Genomic DNA, 19,197 nt, shown 5'->3' on the forward strand with positions numbered 1-19,197 from the left:
GAGTGATAGTGTATGGTGACACTGAGTGTGTGCACAATACTGAGAGAGTGATAGTGTATGGTGATACTGATTGTGTGCACAATACTGGGAGAGTGATAGTGTATGGTGACACTGAGTGTGTACACACATTACTGAGAGAGTGATAGTGTATGGTGACACTGAGTGTGTACACACAATACTGGGAGAGTGATAGTGTATGGTGACACTGAGTGTGTGCACACAATACTGGGAGAGTGATAGTGTATGGTGACACTGAGTGTGTGCACACAATACTGAGAGAGTGATAGTGTATGGTGACACTGAGTGTGTGCACACAATACTGGGAGAGTGATAGTGTATTGTGGCACTGAGTGTGTGCACACAATACTGAGAGAGTGATAGTGTATGGTGACACTGAGTGTGTGCACAATACTGGGAGAGTGATAGTGTATGGTGACACTGAGTGTGTGCACACAATACTGAGAGAGTGATAGTGTATGGTGACACTGAGTGTGTGTACACAATACTGAGAGAGTGATAGTGTATGGTGACACTGAGTGTGTGCACAATACTGAGAGAGTAATAGTGTATGGTGACACTGAGTGTGTGCACAATACTGAGAGAGTGATAGTGTATGGTGACACTGAGTGTGTGCACAATACTGGGAGAGTGATAGTGTATGGTGACACTGAGTGTGTGCACACAATACTGAGAGAGTGATAGTGTATGGTCACACTAAATGAGTGCACACAATACTGAGAGAGTGATAGTGTATGGTGACACTAAATGAGTGCACACAATACTGAGAGAGTGATAGTGTGTGGCGACACTGAGTGTGTGTGCACAATACTGGGAGAGTGATAGTGTATGGTGACACTGAGTGTGTGCACACAATCCTGAGAGAGTGATAGTGTATGGTGACACTGAGTGTGTGCACACAATACTAGAAGAGAGATAGTGTATGGTGACACTGAGTGTGTACACACATTACTGAGAGAGTGATAGTGTATGGTGACACTGAGTGTGTACACACAATACTGAGAGAGTGATAGTGGATGGTGACACTGAGTGTGTGCACACAATACTGGGAGAGTGATAGTGTATGGTGACACTGGGTGTGAGCACACAATACTGAGAGAGTGATAGTGTATGGTGACACTGAGTGTGTGCACACAATACTGAGAGAGTGATAGTGTATGGTGACACTGAGTGTGTGCACACAATACTGAGAGAGTGATAGTGTATGGTGACACTGAGTGTGTACACACAATACTGAGAGAGTGATAGTGTATGGTGACACTGAGTGTGTGCACAATACTGAGAGAGTGATAGTGTATGGTGACACTGAGTGTGTGCACAATACTTAGAGAGTGATAGTGTATGGTGACACTGAGTGTGTGCACAATACTGAGAGAGTGATAGTGTATGGTGACACTGAGTGTGTGCACAATACTTAGAGAGTGATAGTGTATGGTGACACTAAATGAGTGCACACAATACTGAGAGAGTGATAGTGTATGGTGACACTGAGTGTGTGCACAATACTGAGAGAGTGATAGTGTATGGTGACACTGAGTGTGTGCACAATACTTAGAGAGTGATAGTGTATGGTGACACTAAATGAGTGCACACAATACTGAGAGAGTGATAGTGTATGGTGACACTGAGTGTGTGCACAATACTGAGAGAGTGATAGTGTATGGTGACACTGAGTGTGTGCACACAATACTGGGAGAGTGGTAGTGTATGGTGACACTGAGTGTGTGCACACAATACTGAGAGAGTGATAGTGTATGGTGACACTGAGTGTGTGCACACAATACTGGGAGAGTGATAGTGTATGGTGACACTGAGTAAGTGCACACAATACTGAGAGAGTGATAGTGTGTGGTGACACTAAGTGTGTGCACACAATACTGGGAGAGTGATAGTGTATGGTGACACTGAGTGTGTACACACAATACTGAGAGAGTGATAGTGTATGGTGACACTGAGTGTGTGCACACAATACTGAGAGAGTGATAGTGTATGGTGACACTGAGTGTGTACACACAATACTGAGAGAGTGATAGTGTATGGTGACACTGAGTGTGTGCACACAATACTGAGAGAGTGATAGTGTATTGTGAGTGTGTGTGCACAATACTGGGAGAGTGATAGTGTCTGGTGACACTGAGTGTGTGCACACAATACTGGGAGAGTGATTGTGTATGGTGACACTGAGTGTGTACACAATACTGGGAGAGTGATAGTGTATGGTGACACTGAGTGTGTGCACACATTACTGAGAGAGTGATAGTGTATGGTGACACTGAGTGTGTGCACACAATACTGGGAGAGTGATAGTGTATGGTGACACTGAGTGTGTGCACACAATACTGGGAGAGTGATAGTGTATGGTGACACTGAGTGTGTGCACACAATACTGGGAGAGTGATAGTGTATGGTGAGTGTGTGTGCACAATACTGGGAGAGTGATATTGTCTGGTGACACTGAGTGTGTGCACACAATACTGGGCGAGTGATTGTGTATGGTGACACTTAGTGTGTACACAATACTGGGAGAGTGATAGTGTATGGTGACACTGAGTGTGTGCACACATTACTGAGAGAGTGATAGTGTATGGTGACACTGAGTGTGTGCACACAATACTGGGAGAGTGATAGTGTATGGTGACACTGAGTGTGTGCACACAATACTGGGAGAGTGATAGTGTATGGTGACACTGAGTGTGTGCACACAATACTGAGAGAGTGATAGTGTATGGTGACACTGAGTGTGTGCACACAATACTGGGAGAGTGATAGTGTATGGTGACACTGAGTGTGTGCACACAATACTGAGAGAGTGATAGTGTGTGGTGACACTGAGTGTGTGCACACAATACTGGGAGAGTGATCGTTTATGGTGACACTGAGTGTGTGCACACAATACTGGGAGAGTGATAGTGTATGGTGACACTGAGTGTGTGCACACAATACTGCGAGAGTGATAGTGGATGGTGACACTGAGTGTGTACACACAATACTGAGAGAGTGATAGTGTATGGTGACACTGAGTGTGCACACAATACTGAGAGAGTGATAGTGTATGGTGACACTGAGTGTGTGCACAATACTGAGAGAGTGATAGTGTATGGTGATACTGAGTGTGTGCACAATACTGGGAGAGTGATAGTGTATGGTGACACTGAGTGTGTACACACATTACTGAGAGAGTGATAGTGTATGGTGACACTGAGTGTGTACACACAATACTGGGAGAGTGATAGTGTATGGTGACACTGAGTGTGTGCACACAATACTGGGAGAGTGATAGTGTATGGTGACACTGAGTGTGTGCACACAATACTGAGAGAGTGATAGTGTATGGTGACACTGAGTGTGTGCACACAATACTGGGAGAGTGATAGTGTATTGTGGCACTGAGTGTGTGCACACAATACTGAGAGAGTGATAGTGTATGGTGACACTGAGTGTGTGCACAATACTGGGAGAGTGATAGTGTATGGTGACACTGAGTGTGTGCACACAATACTGAGAGAGTGATAGTGTATGGTGACACTGAGTGTGTGTACACAATACTGAGAGAGTGATAGTGTATGGTGACACTGAGTGTGTGCACAATACTGAGAGAGTAATAGTGTATGGTGACACTGAGTGTGTGCACAATACTGAGAGAGTGATAGTGTATGGTGACACTGAGTGTGTGCACAATACTGGGAGAGTGATAGTGTATGGTGACACTGAGTGTGTGCACACAATACTGAGAGAGTGATAGTGTATGGTCACACTAAATGAGTGCACACAATACTGAGAGAGTGATAGTGTATGGTGACACTAAATGAGTGCACACAATACTGAGAGAGTGATAGTGTGTGGCGACACTGAGTGTGTGTGCACAATACTGGGAGAGTGATAGTGTATGGTGACACTGAGTGTGTGCACACAATCCTGAGAGAGTGATAGTGTATGGTGACACTGAGTGTGTGCACACAATACTAGAAGAGAGATAGTGTATGGTGACACTGAGTGTGTACACACATTACTGAGAGAGTGATAGTGTATGGTGACACTGAGTGTGTACACACAATACTGAGAGAGTGATAGTGGATGGTGACACTGAGTGTGTGCACACAATACTGGGAGAGTGATAGTGTATGGTGACACTGGGTGTGAGCACACAATACTGAGAGAGTGATAGTGTATGGTGACACTGAGTGTGTGCACACAATACTGAGAGAGTGATAGTGTATGGTGACACTGAGTGTGTGCACACAATACTGAGAGAGTGATAGTGTATGGTGACACTGAGTGTGTACACACAATACTGAGAGAGTGATAGTGTATGGTGACACTGAGTGTGTGCACAATACTGAGAGAGTGATAGTGTATGGTGACACTGAGTGTGTGCACAATACTTAGAGAGTGATAGTGTATGGTGACACTGAGTGTGTGCACAATACTGAGAGAGTGATAGTGTATGGTGACACTGAGTGTGTGCACAATACTTAGAGAGTGATAGTGTATGGTGACACTAAATGAGTGCACACAATACTGAGAGAGTGATAGTGTATGGTGACACTGAGTGTGTGCACAATACTGAGAGAGTGATAGTGTATGGTGACACTGAGTGTGTGCACAATACTTAGAGAGTGATAGTGTATGGTGACACTAAATGAGTGCACACAATACTGAGAGAGTGATAGTGTATGGTGACACTGAGTGTGTGCACACAATACTGAGAGAGTGATAGTGTATGGTGACACTGAGTGTGTGCACACAATACTGAGAGAGTGATAGTGTATGGTGACACTGAGTGTGTACAAACAATACTGAGAGAGTGATAGTGTATGGTGACACTGAGTGTGTGCACACAATACTTAGAGAGTGATAGTGTAAGGTGACACTGAGTGTGTGCACACATTACTGAGAGAGTGATAGTGTATGGTGACACTGAGTGTGTGCACACAATACTTAGAGAGTGATAGTGTATGGTGACACTAAATGAGTGCACACAATACTGAGAGAGTGATAGTGTATGGTGACACTGAGTGTGTGCACAATACTGAGAGAGTGATAGTGTATGGTGACACTGAGTGTGTGCACAATACTGAGAGAGTGATAGTGTATGGTGACACTGAGTGTGTACAAACAATACTGAGAGAGTGATAGTGTATGGTGACACTGAGTGTGTGCACACAATACTTAGAGAGTGATAGTGTATGGTGACACTAAATGAGTGCACACAATACTGAGAGAGTGATAGTGTATGGTGACACTGAGTGTGTGCACAATACTGAGAGAGTGATAGTGTATGGTGACACTGAGTGTGTGCACAATACTGAGAGAGTGATAGTGTATGGTGACACTGAGTGTGTGCACAATACTGAGAGAGTGATAGTGTATGGTGACACTGAGTGTGTGCACACAATACTGAGAGAGTGATAGTGTATGGTGACACTGAGTGTGTGCACACAATACTGAGAGAGTGATAGTGTATGGTGACACTGAGTGTGTGCACACAATACTGAGAGAGTGATAGTGTATGGTGACACTGAGTGTGTGCACACAATACTGAGAGAGTGATAGTGTATGGTGACACTGAGTGTGTGCACACAATACTGAGAGAGTGATAGTGTATGGTGACACTGAGTGTGTACAAACAATACTGAGAGAGTGATAGTGTATGGTGACACTGAGTGTGTGCACACAATACTAAGAGAGTGATAGTGTATGGTGACACTGAGTGTGTGCACACAATACTGAGAGAGTGATAGTGTATGGTGACACTGAGTGTGTGCACACAATACTGAGAGAGTGATAGTGTATGGTGACACTGAGTGTGTGCACACAATACTGAGAGAGTGATAGTGTATGGTGACACTGAGTGTGTACAAACAATACTGAGAGAGTGATAGTGTATGGTGACACTGAGTGTGTGCACACAATACTGAGAGAGTGATAGTGTATGGTGACACTGAGTGTGTGCACACAATACTGAGAGAGTGATAGTGTATGGTGACACTGAGTGTGTGCACAATACTGAGAGAGTGATAGTGTATGGTGACACTGAGTGTGTACACACAATACTGAGAGAGTGATAGTGTATGGTGACACTGAGTGTGTGCACACAATACTGAGAGAGTGATAGTGTATGGTGACACTGAGTGTGTGCACACAATACTGAGAGAGTGATAGTGTATGGTGACACTGAGTGTGTGCACACAATACTGAGAGAGTGATAGTGTATGGTGACACTGAGTGTGTACAAACAATACTGAGAGAGTGATAGTGTATGGTGACACTGAGTGTGTGCACACAATACTGAGAGAGTGATAGTGTATGGTGACACTGAGTGTGTGCAAACAATACTGAGAGAGTGATAGTGTATGGTGACACTGAGTGTGTGCACAATACTGAGAGAGTGATAGTGTATGGTGACACTGAGTGTGTACACACAATACTGAGAGAGTGATAGTATATGGTGACACTGAGTGTGTGCACACAATACTGAGAGAGTGATAGTGTATGGTGACACTGAGTGTGTGCACAATACTGAGAGAGTGATAGTGTATGGTGACACTGAGTGTGTACACACAATACTGAGAGAGTGATAGTGTATGGTGACACTGAGTGTGTACACACAATACTGAGAGAGTGATAGTGTATGGTGACACTGAGTGTGTGCACAATACTGAGAGAGTGATAGTGTATGGTGACACTGAGTGTGTGCACACAATACTGAGAGAGTGATAGTGTATGGTGACACTGAGTGTGTGCACACAATACTGAGAGAGTGATAGTGTATGGTCACACTGAGTGTGTACACACAATACTGAGAGAGTGATAGTGTATGGTGACACTGAGTGTGTACACACAATACTGAGAGAGTGATAGTGTATGGTGACACTGAGTGTGTGCACAATACTGAGAGAGTGATAGTGTATGGTGACACTGAGTGTGTGCACACATTACTGAGAGAGTGATAGTGTATGGTGACACTGAGTGTGTGCACACAATACTGAGAGAGTGATAGTGTATGGTGACACTGAGTGTGTGCACACAATACTGAGAGAGTGATAGTGTATGGTGACACTGAGTGTGTGCACACAATACTGAGAGAGTGATAGTGTATGGTGACACTGAGTGTGTACACACAATACTGAGAGAGTGATAGTGTATGGTGACACTGAGTGTGTACACACAATACTGAGAGAGTGATAGTGTATGGTGACACTGAGTGTGTACAAACAATACTGAGAGAGTGATAGTGTATGGTGACACTGAGTGTGTGCACACAATACTAAGAGAGTGATAGTGTATGGTGACACTGAGTGTGTGCACACAATACTGAGAGAGTGATAGTGTATGGTGACACTGAGTGTGTACACACAATACTGAGAGAGTGATAGTGTATGGTGACACTGAGTGTGTACACACAATACTGAGAGAGTGATAGTGTATGGTGACACTGAGTGTGTACAAACAATACTGAGAGAGTGATAGTGTATGGTGACACTGAGTGAGTGCACACAATACTGAGAGAGTGATAGTGTATGGTGACACTGAGTGTGTGCACACAATACTGAGAGAGTGATAGTGTATGGTGACACTGAGTCAGGACCGGAACTAGGGCCGTGCGACAGGGGCGACAGCCTAAGGCGCAACACTGAAGGGGGGCGCAATTTAGGAATATTTTAGGTTCATTTGGTTAAAATTGAGGGCTTGGGGGCGGCATTTGTCTTTCTCGCCCCAGGCGCTAGAATTCTAAGTTACGTCTCTGCACTGAGTGTGTGCACAGAATACTCAGAGAGTGATAGTGTATACCCCGGGACTGTCTGTATTACATGTGTCCTGAGAGTGAGAGGACACCGGGACTGTCTGTATTACATGTGTCCTGAGAGTGAGGGGACATCCGGACTGTCTGTATTACATGTGTCCTGAGAGTGAGGGGACACCGGGACTGTCTGTATTACATGTGTCCTGAGAGTGAGGGGACATCGGGACTGTCTGTATTACATGTGTCCTGAGAGTGAGGGGACACCGGGACTGTCTGTATTACATGTGTCCTGAGAGTGAGGGGACACCGGGACTGTCTGTATTACATGTGTCCTGAGAGTGAGGGGACACCGGGACTGTCTGTATTACATGTGTCCTGAGAGTGAGAGGACACCGGGACTCTCTGTATTACATGTGTCCTGAGAGTGAGGGGACACCGGGACTGTCTGTACTACATGTGTCCTGAGAGTGAGGGGACATCGGGACTGTCTGTATTACATGTGTCCTGAGAGTGAGAGGACACCAGGACTGTCTGTATTACATGTGTCCTGAGAGTGAGGGGACACCAGGACTGTCTGTATTACATGTGTCCTGAGAGTGAGGGGACACCGGGACTGTCTGTATTACATGTGTCCTGAGAGTGAGAGGACACCGGGACTGTCTGTATTACATGTGTCCTGAGAGTGAGAGGACACCAGGACTGTCTGTATTACATGTGTCCTGAGAGTGAGGGGACACCAGGACTGTCTGTATTACATGTGTCCTGATAGTGATGGGACACCAGGACTGTCTGTATTACATGTGTCCTGAGAGTGAGAGGACACCAGGACTGTCTGTATTACATGTGTCCTGAGAGTGAGGGGACACCAGGACTGTCTGTATTATATGTGTCCTGAGAGTGAGGGGACACCGGGACTGTCTGTATTACATGTGTCCTGAGAGTGAGGGGACACCGCTACTGTCTGTATTACATGTGTCCTGAGAGTGAGGGGACACCGGGACTGTCTGTATTACATGTGTCCTGAGAGTGAGGGGACACCGGGACTGTCTGTATTACACGTGTCCTGAGAGTGAGGGGACACCGGGACAGTCTGTATTACAGGTGTCCTGAGAGTGAGGGGACACCTGGACTGTCTTACATGTGTCCTGAGAGTGAGGGGACACCGGGACTGTCTGTATTACATGTGTCCTGAGAGTGAGAGGACACCGGGACTGTCTGTATTACATGTGTCCTGAGAGTGAGGGGACACCAGGACTGTCTGTATTACATGTGTCCTGAGAGTGAGAGGACACCGGGACAGTCTGTATTACAGGTGTCCTGAGAGTGAGGGGACACCTGGACTGTCTTACATGTGTCCTGAGAGTGAGGGGACACCGGGACTGTCTGTATTACATGTGTCCTGAGAGTGAGAGGACACCGGGACTGTCTGTATTACATGTGTCCTGAGAGGGAGGGGACACCTGGACTGTCTTACATGTGTCCTGAGAGTGAGGGGACACCGGGACTGTCTGTATTACATGTGTCCTGAGAGTGAGAGGACACCGGGACTGTCTGTATTACATGTGTCCTGAGAGTGAGGGGACACCAGGACTGTCTGTATTACATGTGTCCTGGGAATGAGGGGATTTCGGGACTGTCTATATTACATGTGTCCTGAGAGTGAGGGGACACCGGGACTGTCTGTATTACATGTGTCCTGAGAGTGAGAGGACACCAGGACTGTCTGTATTACATGTGTCCTGAGAGTGAGAGGACACCGGGACTGTCTGTATTACATGTGTCCTGAGAGTGAGAGGACACCGGGACTGTCTGTATTACATGTGTCCTGAGAGTGAGGGGACACCAGGACTGTCTGTATTACATGTGTCCTGGGAATGAGGGGATTTCGGGACTGTCTGTATTACATGTGTCCTGAGAGTGAGGGGACACCGGGACTGTCTGTATTACATGTGTCCTGAGAGTGAGGGACATCGGGACTGTCTGTATTACATGTGTCCTGGGAATGAGGGGATTTCGGGACTGTCTGTATTACATGTGTCCTGAGAGTGAGGGGACACCGGGACTGTCTGTATTACATGTGTCCTGAGAGTGAGGGACATCGGGACTGTCTGTATTACATGTGTCCTGAGAGTGAGAGGACACAGGGACTGTCTGTATTACATGTGTCCTGAGAGTGAGGGACACCAGGACTGTCTGTATTACATGTGTCCTGAGAGTGAGGGGACACCGGGACTGTCTGTATTACATGTGTCCTGGGAATGAGGGGATTTCGGGACTGTCTGTATTACATGTGTCCTGAGAGTGAGGGGACACCGGGACTGTCTGTATTACATGTGTCCTGAGAGTGAGGGGACACCGGGACTGTCTGTATTACATGTGTCCTGAGAGTGAGGGACATCGGGACTGTCTGTATTACATGTGTCCTGGGAATGAGGGGATTTCGGGACTGTCTGTATTACATGTGTCCTGAGAGTGAGGGGACACCGGGACTGTCTGTATTACATGTGTCCTGAGAGTGAGAGGACACAGGGACTGTCTGTATTACATGTGTCCTGAGAGTGAGGGACACCAGGACTGTCTGTATTACATGTGTCCTGAGAGTGAGGGGACAACGGGACTGTCTGTATTACATGTGTCCTGAGAGTGAGGGGACACCGGGACTGTCTGTATTACATGTGTCCTGAGAGTGATGGGACACTGGGACTGTCTGTGTTACATGTGTCCTGAGAGTGAGGGAACACCAGGACTGTCTGTATTACATGTGTCCTGAGAGTGAGGGAACACCAGGACTGTCTGTATTACATGTGTCCTGAGAGTGAGGGAACACCAGGACTGTCTGTATTACATGTATCCTGAGAGTGAGGGAACAACAGGACTGTCTGTATTACATGTGTCCTGAGAGTGAGGGGACACCGGGACTGTCTGTATTACATGTATCCTGAGAGTGAGGGAACAACAGGACTGTCTGTATTACATGTGTCCTGAGAGTGAGGGGACACAGGGACTGTCTGTATTACATGTGTCCTGAGAGTGAGGGGACACCGGGACTGTCTGTATTACATGTATCCTGAGAGTGAGGGAACAACAGGACTGTCTGTATTACATGTGTCCTGAGAGTGAGGGGACACAGGGACTGTCTGTATTACATGTGTCCTGAGAGTGAGAGGACACTGGGACTGTCTGTATTACATGTGTCCTGAGAGTGAGGGAACAACAGGACTGTCTGTATTACATGTGTCCTGAGAGTGAGGGGACACCGGGACTGTCTGTATTACATGTATCCTGAGAGTGAGGGGACACCGGTACTGTCTGTATTACATGTGTCCTGAGAGTGAGAGGACACCGGCACTGTCTGTATTACATGTGTCCTGAGAGTGAGGGGACACCAGGACTGTCTGTATTACATGTGTCCTGAGAGTGAGGGGACACCGGGACTGTCTGTATTACATGTGTCCTGAGTGTGAAGGGACACAGGGACTGTCTGTATTACACGTGTCCTGAGAGTGAGGGGACATCGGGACTGTCTGTATTACATGTGTCCTGAGAGTGAGGGGACACCGGGACTGTCTGTATTACATGTGTCCTGAGAGTGAGGGGACACCGGGACTGTCTGTATTACATGTGTCCTGAGTGTGAGGGGACACCGGGACTGTCTGTATTACATGTGTCCTGAGAGTGAGGAGACACCGGGACTGTCTGTATTACATGTGTCCTGAGAGTGAGGGGACATCGGGACTGTCTGTATTACACGTGTCCTGAGAGTGAGGGGACACAGGGACTGTCTGTATTACATGTGTCCTGAGAGTGAGGGTACCCCGGGACTGTCTGTATTACATGTGTCCTGAGTGTGAAGGGACACAGGGACTGTCTGTATTACACGTGTCCTGAGAGTGAGGGGACATCGGGACTGTCTGTATTACATGTGTTCTGAGAGTGAGGGGACACCGGGACTGTCTGTATTACATGTGTCCTGAGAGTGAGGGAACAACAGGACTGTCTGTATTACATGTGTCCTGAGAGTGAGGGGACACAGGGACTGTCTGTATTACATGTGTCCTGAGAGTGAGAGGACACTGGGACTGTCTGTATTACATGTGTCCTGAGAGTGAGGGAACAACAGGACTGTCTGTATTACATGTGTCCTGAGAGTGAGGGGACACCGGGACTGTCTGTATTACATGTATCCTGAGAGTGAGGGGACACCGGTACTGTCTGTATTACATGTGTCCTGAGAGTGAGAGGACACCAGCACTGTCTGTATTACATGTGTCCTGAGAGTGAGGGGACACCAGGACTGTCTGTATTACATGTGTCCTGAGAGTGAGGGGACACTGGGACTGTCTGTATTACATGTGTCCTGAGAGTGAGGGGACACCGGGACTGTCTGTATTACACGTGTCCTGAGTGTGAAGGGACACAGGGACTGTCTGTATTACACGTGTCCTGAGAGTGAGGGGACATCGGGACTGTCTGTATTACATGTGTCCTGAGAGTGAGGGGACACCGGGACTGTCTGTATTACATGTGTCCTGAGAGTGAGGGGACACCGGGACTGTCTGTATTACATGTGTCCTGAGTGTGAGGGGACACCGGGACTGTCTGTATTACATGTGTCCTGAGAGTGAGGAGACACCGGGACTGTCTGTATTACATGTGTCCTGAGAGTGAGGGGACATCGGGACTGTCTGTATTACACGTGTCCTGAGAGTGAGGGGACACAGGGACTGTCTGTATTACATGTGTCCTGAGAGTGAGGGTACCCCGGGACTGTCTGTATTACATGTGTCCTGAGTGTGAAGGGACACAGGGACTGTCTGTATTACACGTGTCCTGAGAGTGAGGGGACATCGGGACGGTCTGTATTACATGTGTTCTGAGAGTGAGGGGACACCGGGACTGTCTGTATTACATGTGTCCTGAGAGTGAGGGGACACCGGGACTGTCTGTATTACATGTGTCCTGAGAATGGGGGGACACCAGGACTGTCTGTATTACATGTGTCCTGAGAGTGAGGGGACACCTGGACTGTCTGTATTACATGTGTCCTGAGAGTGAGGGGATACCAGGACTGTCTGTATTACATGTGTCCTGAGAGTGAGGGGACATCGGGACTGTCTGTATTACATGCATCCTGAGAGTGAGGGGACACCAGGACTGTCTGTTTTACATGTGGCCTGAGAGTGAGGGGACACCGGGACTGTCTGTATTACATGTGTCCTGAGAGTGAGGGGACACCGGGACTGTCTGTATTACATGTGTGCTGAGAGTGAGGGGACACCGGGACTGTCTGTATTACATGTGTTCTGAGAGTGAGGGGACATCGGGACTGTCTGTATTACATGTGTCCTGAGAGTGAGGGGACACCGGGACTGTCTGTATTACATGTGTCCTGAGAGTGAGGGGACACCGGGACTGTCTGTATTACATGTGTGCTGAGAGTGAGGGGACACCGGGACTGTCTGTATTACATGTGTCCTGAGTGTGAAGGGACACAGGGACTGTCTGTATTACATGTGTCCTGAGAGTGAGAGGACCCCGGGAATGTCTGTATTACATGTGTCCTGAGTGTGAAGGGACACCGGGACTGTCTGTATTACATGTGTCCTGAGAGTGAGAGGACACAGGGACTGTCTGTATTACATGTGTCCTGGGAATGAGGGGATTTCGGGACTGTCTGTATTACATGTGTCCTGAGAGTGAGGGGACACCGGGACTGTCTGTATTACATGTGTCCTGAGAGTGAGGGGACACCGGGACTGTCTGTATTACATGTGTCCTGAGAGTGAGGGGACACTGGGACTGTCTGTGTTACATGTTTCCTGAGAGTGAGGGAACACCAGGACTGTCTGTATTACATGTGTCCTGAGAGTGATGGGACACTGGGACTGTCTGTATTACATGTGTCCTGAGAGTGAGGGAACACCAGGACTGTCTGTATTACATGTGTCCTGAGAGTGAGGGGACATCGGGACTGTCTGTATTACATGTGTCCTGAGAGTGAGGGGACACCGGGACTGTCTGTATTACATGTGTCCTGAGAGTGAGGGGACACCGGGACTGTCTGTATTACATGTGTGCTGAGAGTGAGGGGACACAGGAACTGTCTGTATTACATGTGTCCTGAGAGTGAGGGGACACCGGGACTGTCTGTATTACATGTGTGCTGAGAGTGAGGGGACACAGGAACTGTCTGTATTACATGTGTCCTGAGAGTGAGGGGACACCGGGACTGTCTGTATTACATGTGCCCTGAGAGTGAAGGGACACCGGGACTATCTGTATTACATGTGTCCTGAGAGTGAGGGGACACTGGAACTGTCTGTATTACATGTGTCCTGAGTGTGAGGGGACACCGGGACTGTCTGTATTACATGTGTCCTGAGAGTGAGGAGACACCGGGACTGTCTGTATTACATGTGTCCTGAGAGTGAGGGGACACTGGGACTGTCTGTATTACATGTGTCCTGAGTGTGAAGGGACACAGGGACTGTCTGTATTACATGTGTGCTGAGAGTGAGGGGACACAGGAACTGTCTGTATTACATGTGTCCTGAGAGTGAGGGGACACCGGGACTGTCTGTATTACATGTGCCCTGAGAGTGAAGGGACACCGGGACTATCTGTATTACATGTGTCCTGAGAGTGAGGGGATTCCAGGACTGTCTGTATTACATGTGTCCTGAGAGTGAGGGGACACCGGGACTGTCTGTATTACATGTGTCCTGAGAGTGAGGGGACACTGGGACTGTCTGTATTACATGTGTCCTGAGAGGGAGGGGACACCGGGACTGTCTGTATTACATGTGTCCTGAGAGTGAGGGTACCCCGGGACTGTCTGTATTACATGTATCCTGAGAGTGAGGGGACACCGGGACTGTCTGTATTACATGTGTCCTGAGAGTGAGGGGACACTGGGACTGTCTGTATTACATGTGTCCTGAGAGTGAGGGGACATCGGGACTGTCTGTATTACATGTGTCCTGAGAGTGAGGGGACACTGGGACTGTCTGTATTACATGTGTCCTGAAAGTGAGGGTACCCCGGGACTGTCTGTATTACATGTGTCCTGAGAGTGAGGGGACACTGGGACTGTCTGTATTACATGTGTCCTGGGAATAAGGGGATTTCGGGACTGTCTGTATTACATGTGTCCTGAGAGTGAGGGGACACCGGGACTGTCTGTATTACATGTGTCCTGGGAATGAGGGGATTTCGGGACTGTCTGTATTACATGTGTCCACATTGAGAGTGAGGGGACACCAGGACTGTCTGTATTACATGTGTCCTGAGAGTGATGGGACACTGGGACTGTCTGTATTACATGTGTCCTAAGAGTGAGGAGACACCGGGACTGTCTGTATTACATGTGTCCTGAGAGTGAGGGGACACTGGGACTGTCTGTATTACATGTGTCCTGAGAGTGAGGGTACCCCTGGACTGTCTGTATTACATGTGTCCTGAGAGTGAGGGGACACTGGGACTGTCTGTATTACATGTGTCCTGATAGTGAGGGGACATCGGGACTGTCTGTATTACATGTGTCCTGAGAGTGAGGGGACACCGGGACTGTCTGTATTACATGTGTCCTGAGAGTGAGGGGACATCGGGACTGTCTGTATTACATGTGTCCTGAGAGTGAGGGGACACCGGGACTGTCTGTATTACATGTGTCCTGAGAGTGAGGGGACACCGGGACTATCTGTATTACATGTGTCCTGAGAGTGAGGGGACACTGGAACTGTCTGTATTACATGTGTCCTGAGTGTGAGGGGACACCGGGACTGTCTGTATTACATGTGTCCTGAGAGTGAGGAGACACCGGGACTGTCTGTATTACATGTGTCCTGAGAGTGAGGGGACACTGGGACTGTCTGTATTACATGTGTCCTGAGTGTGAAGGGACACAGGGACTGTCTGTATTACATGTGTGCTGAGAGTGAGGGGACACAGGAACTGTCTGTATTACATGTGTCCTGAGAGTGAGGGGACACCGGGACTGTCTGTATTACATGTGCCCTGAGAGTGAAGGGACACCGGGACTATCTGTATTACATGTGTCCTGAGAGTGAGGGGATTCCAGGACTGTCTGTATTACATGTGTCCTGAGAGTGAGGGGACACCGGGACTGTCTGTATTACATGTGTCCTGAGAGTGAGGGGACACTGGGACTGTCTGTATTACATGTGTCCTGAGAGGGAGGGGACACCGGGACTGTCTGTATTACATGTGTCCTGAGAGTGAGGGTACCCCGGGACTGTCTGTATTACATGTATCCTGAGAGTGAGGGGACACCGGGACTGTCTGTATTACATGTGTCCTGAGAGTGAGGGGACACTGGGACTGTCTGTATTACATGTGTCCTGAGAGTGAGGGGACATCGGGACTGTCTGTATTACATGTGTCCTGAGAGTGAGGGGACACTGGGACTGTCTGTATTACATGTGTCCTGAAAGTGAGGGTACCCCGGGACTGTCTGTATTACATGTGTCCTGAGAGTGAGGGGACACTGGGACTGTCTGTATTACATGTGTCCTGGGAATAAGGGGATTTCGGGACTGTCTGTATTACATGTGTCCTGAGAGTGAGGGGACACCGGGACTGTCTGTATTACATGTGTCCTGGGAATGAGGGGATTTCGGGACTGTCTGTATTACATGTGTCCACATTGAGAGTGAGGGGACTCCAGGACTGTCTGTATTACATGTGTCCTGAGAGTGATGGGACACTGGGACTGTCTGTATTACATGTGTCCTGAGAGTGAGGAGACACCGGGACTGTCTGTATTACATGTGTCCTGAGAGTGAGGGGACTCCAGGACTGTCTGTATTACATGTGTCCTGAGAGTGAGGGGACACCGGGACTGTCTGTATTACATGTGTCCTGAGAGTGAGGAGACACCGGGACTGTCTGTATTACATGTGTCCTGAGAGTGAGGGTACCCCTGGACTGTCTGTATTACATGTGTCCTGAGAGTGAGGGGACACTGGGACTGTCTGTATTACATGTGTCCTGATAGTGAGGGGACATCGGGACTGTCTGTATTACATGTGTCCTGGGAATGAGAGGACACTGGGACTGTCTGTATTACATGTGTCCTGAGAGTGAGGGGACATCGGGACTGTCTGTATTACATGTGTCCACATTGAGAGTCAGGGGACACCCGGACTGTCTGTATTTTATGTGGGTGAAGAGTTTTATAGCATTGATCAGAGATCTCCTCTTGGGAAGTGCACTTTGTAGTTTGAGGCCCCGTCTGCGTCAGGTTTGAGGCACAGCCATCACTGGGCCCCATAACAATATTTCGGTCTTGATGATGCCGCTTTGGCCACTCTGAAGTCCTACTTTTCGTACTTCCTGTTCAGAAGATTCTGTAGAGCAAACGTGACCATGTGATTTGTGTCATTATGGCCGGCCCAAGCTGTGCAATGACGCTATTGCATCATCACGTAGCAGAGGGCGGGGCCTTGATGAAGTACATCCCGGCGTGGTCTGATGATGCGGATCATGCCATCAAGGCCCCGCCCTCTTTACAAGATGGAGAGAGAGGGCCACAGTTTGAGTCCATTAACCTTTGTATTAGGGACAGTTCACCCCTCACTCTTATAGAATCCCCCCTTAGATTTTCATGTAAGACCTCTATATATGACACAATGTGTGCAGGATCTCATAGTCTATATAACGCTGGTAGTAAACGCATTCTGATTGGCTAGTCAGAGACAGTCACAGTCCTGATAACGGGTGGTATTTGACATTTTATTATTACAGTGTAATTCAGCCCTCGCAGTCAGGGGGCGCTATTTTCTGCCTCTACTGTATCTTCAATGCCCTGACCCTGCAACATATCCGTATACACTCTGTTCAGCGGGCAGCGCAACCAAACGAGGGCAGGTCAAACGTCAGTAAAGCCACTGACAGGAAGAAGCAAGTAAATGTACACCCGTCAGTAAGAAAAGAGAGGTGGTCAGTAAAACTCAGCCCCCACCAGTCAGTATAATAATACAAACATTATTGTGTGGGGACTTTTGCTGGAATGATCATTCCTTGTCCCCGCTTTTTACAGCCATATTGGATGAAGTTTAATGCTTATTTCTTGTAAAATTATTCCGGACTGCGCATCCGATAAGAGACTGTCCCAGGGGTGACTCTGCGCTAGTCTGCCCTCCACTATAATACATACATGTCCCCCGACTGCCCACCTTCTCTATAATAGACACATGTCCAATGTCACGGCTTCAACATGCATGAAATGTAAATCTTTATGATATTCCATTATTATTATGAATCTCTGTGAGTTTCGCTTTTTACTATGATTGTAAGCTCTTATCTAACTTATCCCCTGACGCGTTTCGTCAGAACTGAGGCTAAGTTTTTCAAAGATCTTTGATCTTTTTAAAAGATTGTCAATAGGAGATCAACTACTGGGTGAGACTGTTTTATTATAAGTATATTATTCTGGTATTTTTTGAAGTTCTGGATGAAGAAGTCATCCATCTGTTCCATATACATACCAGGATCTTAGATGATTCTACCAATGTGTACTGGCCAGACGCTGTTTTTTCTCAATATAATGAGGACAACTATATCTGAACTCTAAGGGCTAGATTTACTAAGCTGCGGGTTTGAAAAAGTGGGGATGTTGCCTATAGCAACCAATCAGATTCTAGCTTTCATTTATTTAGTACCTTCTACAAAATGACAGCTAGAATCTGATTGGTTGCTATAGGCAACATCCCCACTTTTTCAAACCCGCAGCTTAGTAAATCTAGCCCCAAGTGTATTTCCAATGTTATTTTTTAATTCCACTACATTTCATTAATACATTTCATTAACAGCTGTAGACCCACCAGTGTGTATACACTTGTGGCTGATTGTTTATACATTTATGTACTGTTTTTCATTATTCATTCCACATTGTCTAAATGAATCTCTTTAAACAAGGTCTGCCATTCGCACACATCTTTCCTTTAGGATCCTGCTCTCGGCGCACCCTATCATGTTATTTTCACGTTTCACATGTAATTGTTGTTATTTTTTTTCTATGTAATCCACATAATACACTATGTTCTCCGTGCTGTAATATGTTCTCCCGTGACAGGGGGCCAGAACACACATGTAGAGACTCAGAGCGCAGAGTTCTGTGTGTGGATCTGGGCACTATGCCCGTCACACCCACCACACGTGAAGACAGACGTGGGTGTGGCACAGATTAATACCAGGGTGTTCATACACCTACTGATTGTGTCACAGAGAGGAGCTGAGACACTTCCAGATATAGAACATGTTTGTGTAGCCTCCGTCTCCTGTGCTCCCCACCTGCACTGCTAAACTTAATGTCCCTTCGGTTCCTATAGCTTCTCACAACTACCTCCCTCTAGAATGTAAGCTCTCACGGGTAGGGTCCTCTACCCAATGTCTCGTGTCCACTCTGTCTTCCT

Source organism: Mixophyes fleayi, chromosome 4, assembly GCF_038048845.1.
Source record: "Mixophyes fleayi isolate aMixFle1 chromosome 4, aMixFle1.hap1, whole genome shotgun sequence".
Lineage (NCBI taxonomy): Eukaryota > Metazoa > Chordata > Amphibia > Anura > Limnodynastidae > Mixophyes > Mixophyes fleayi.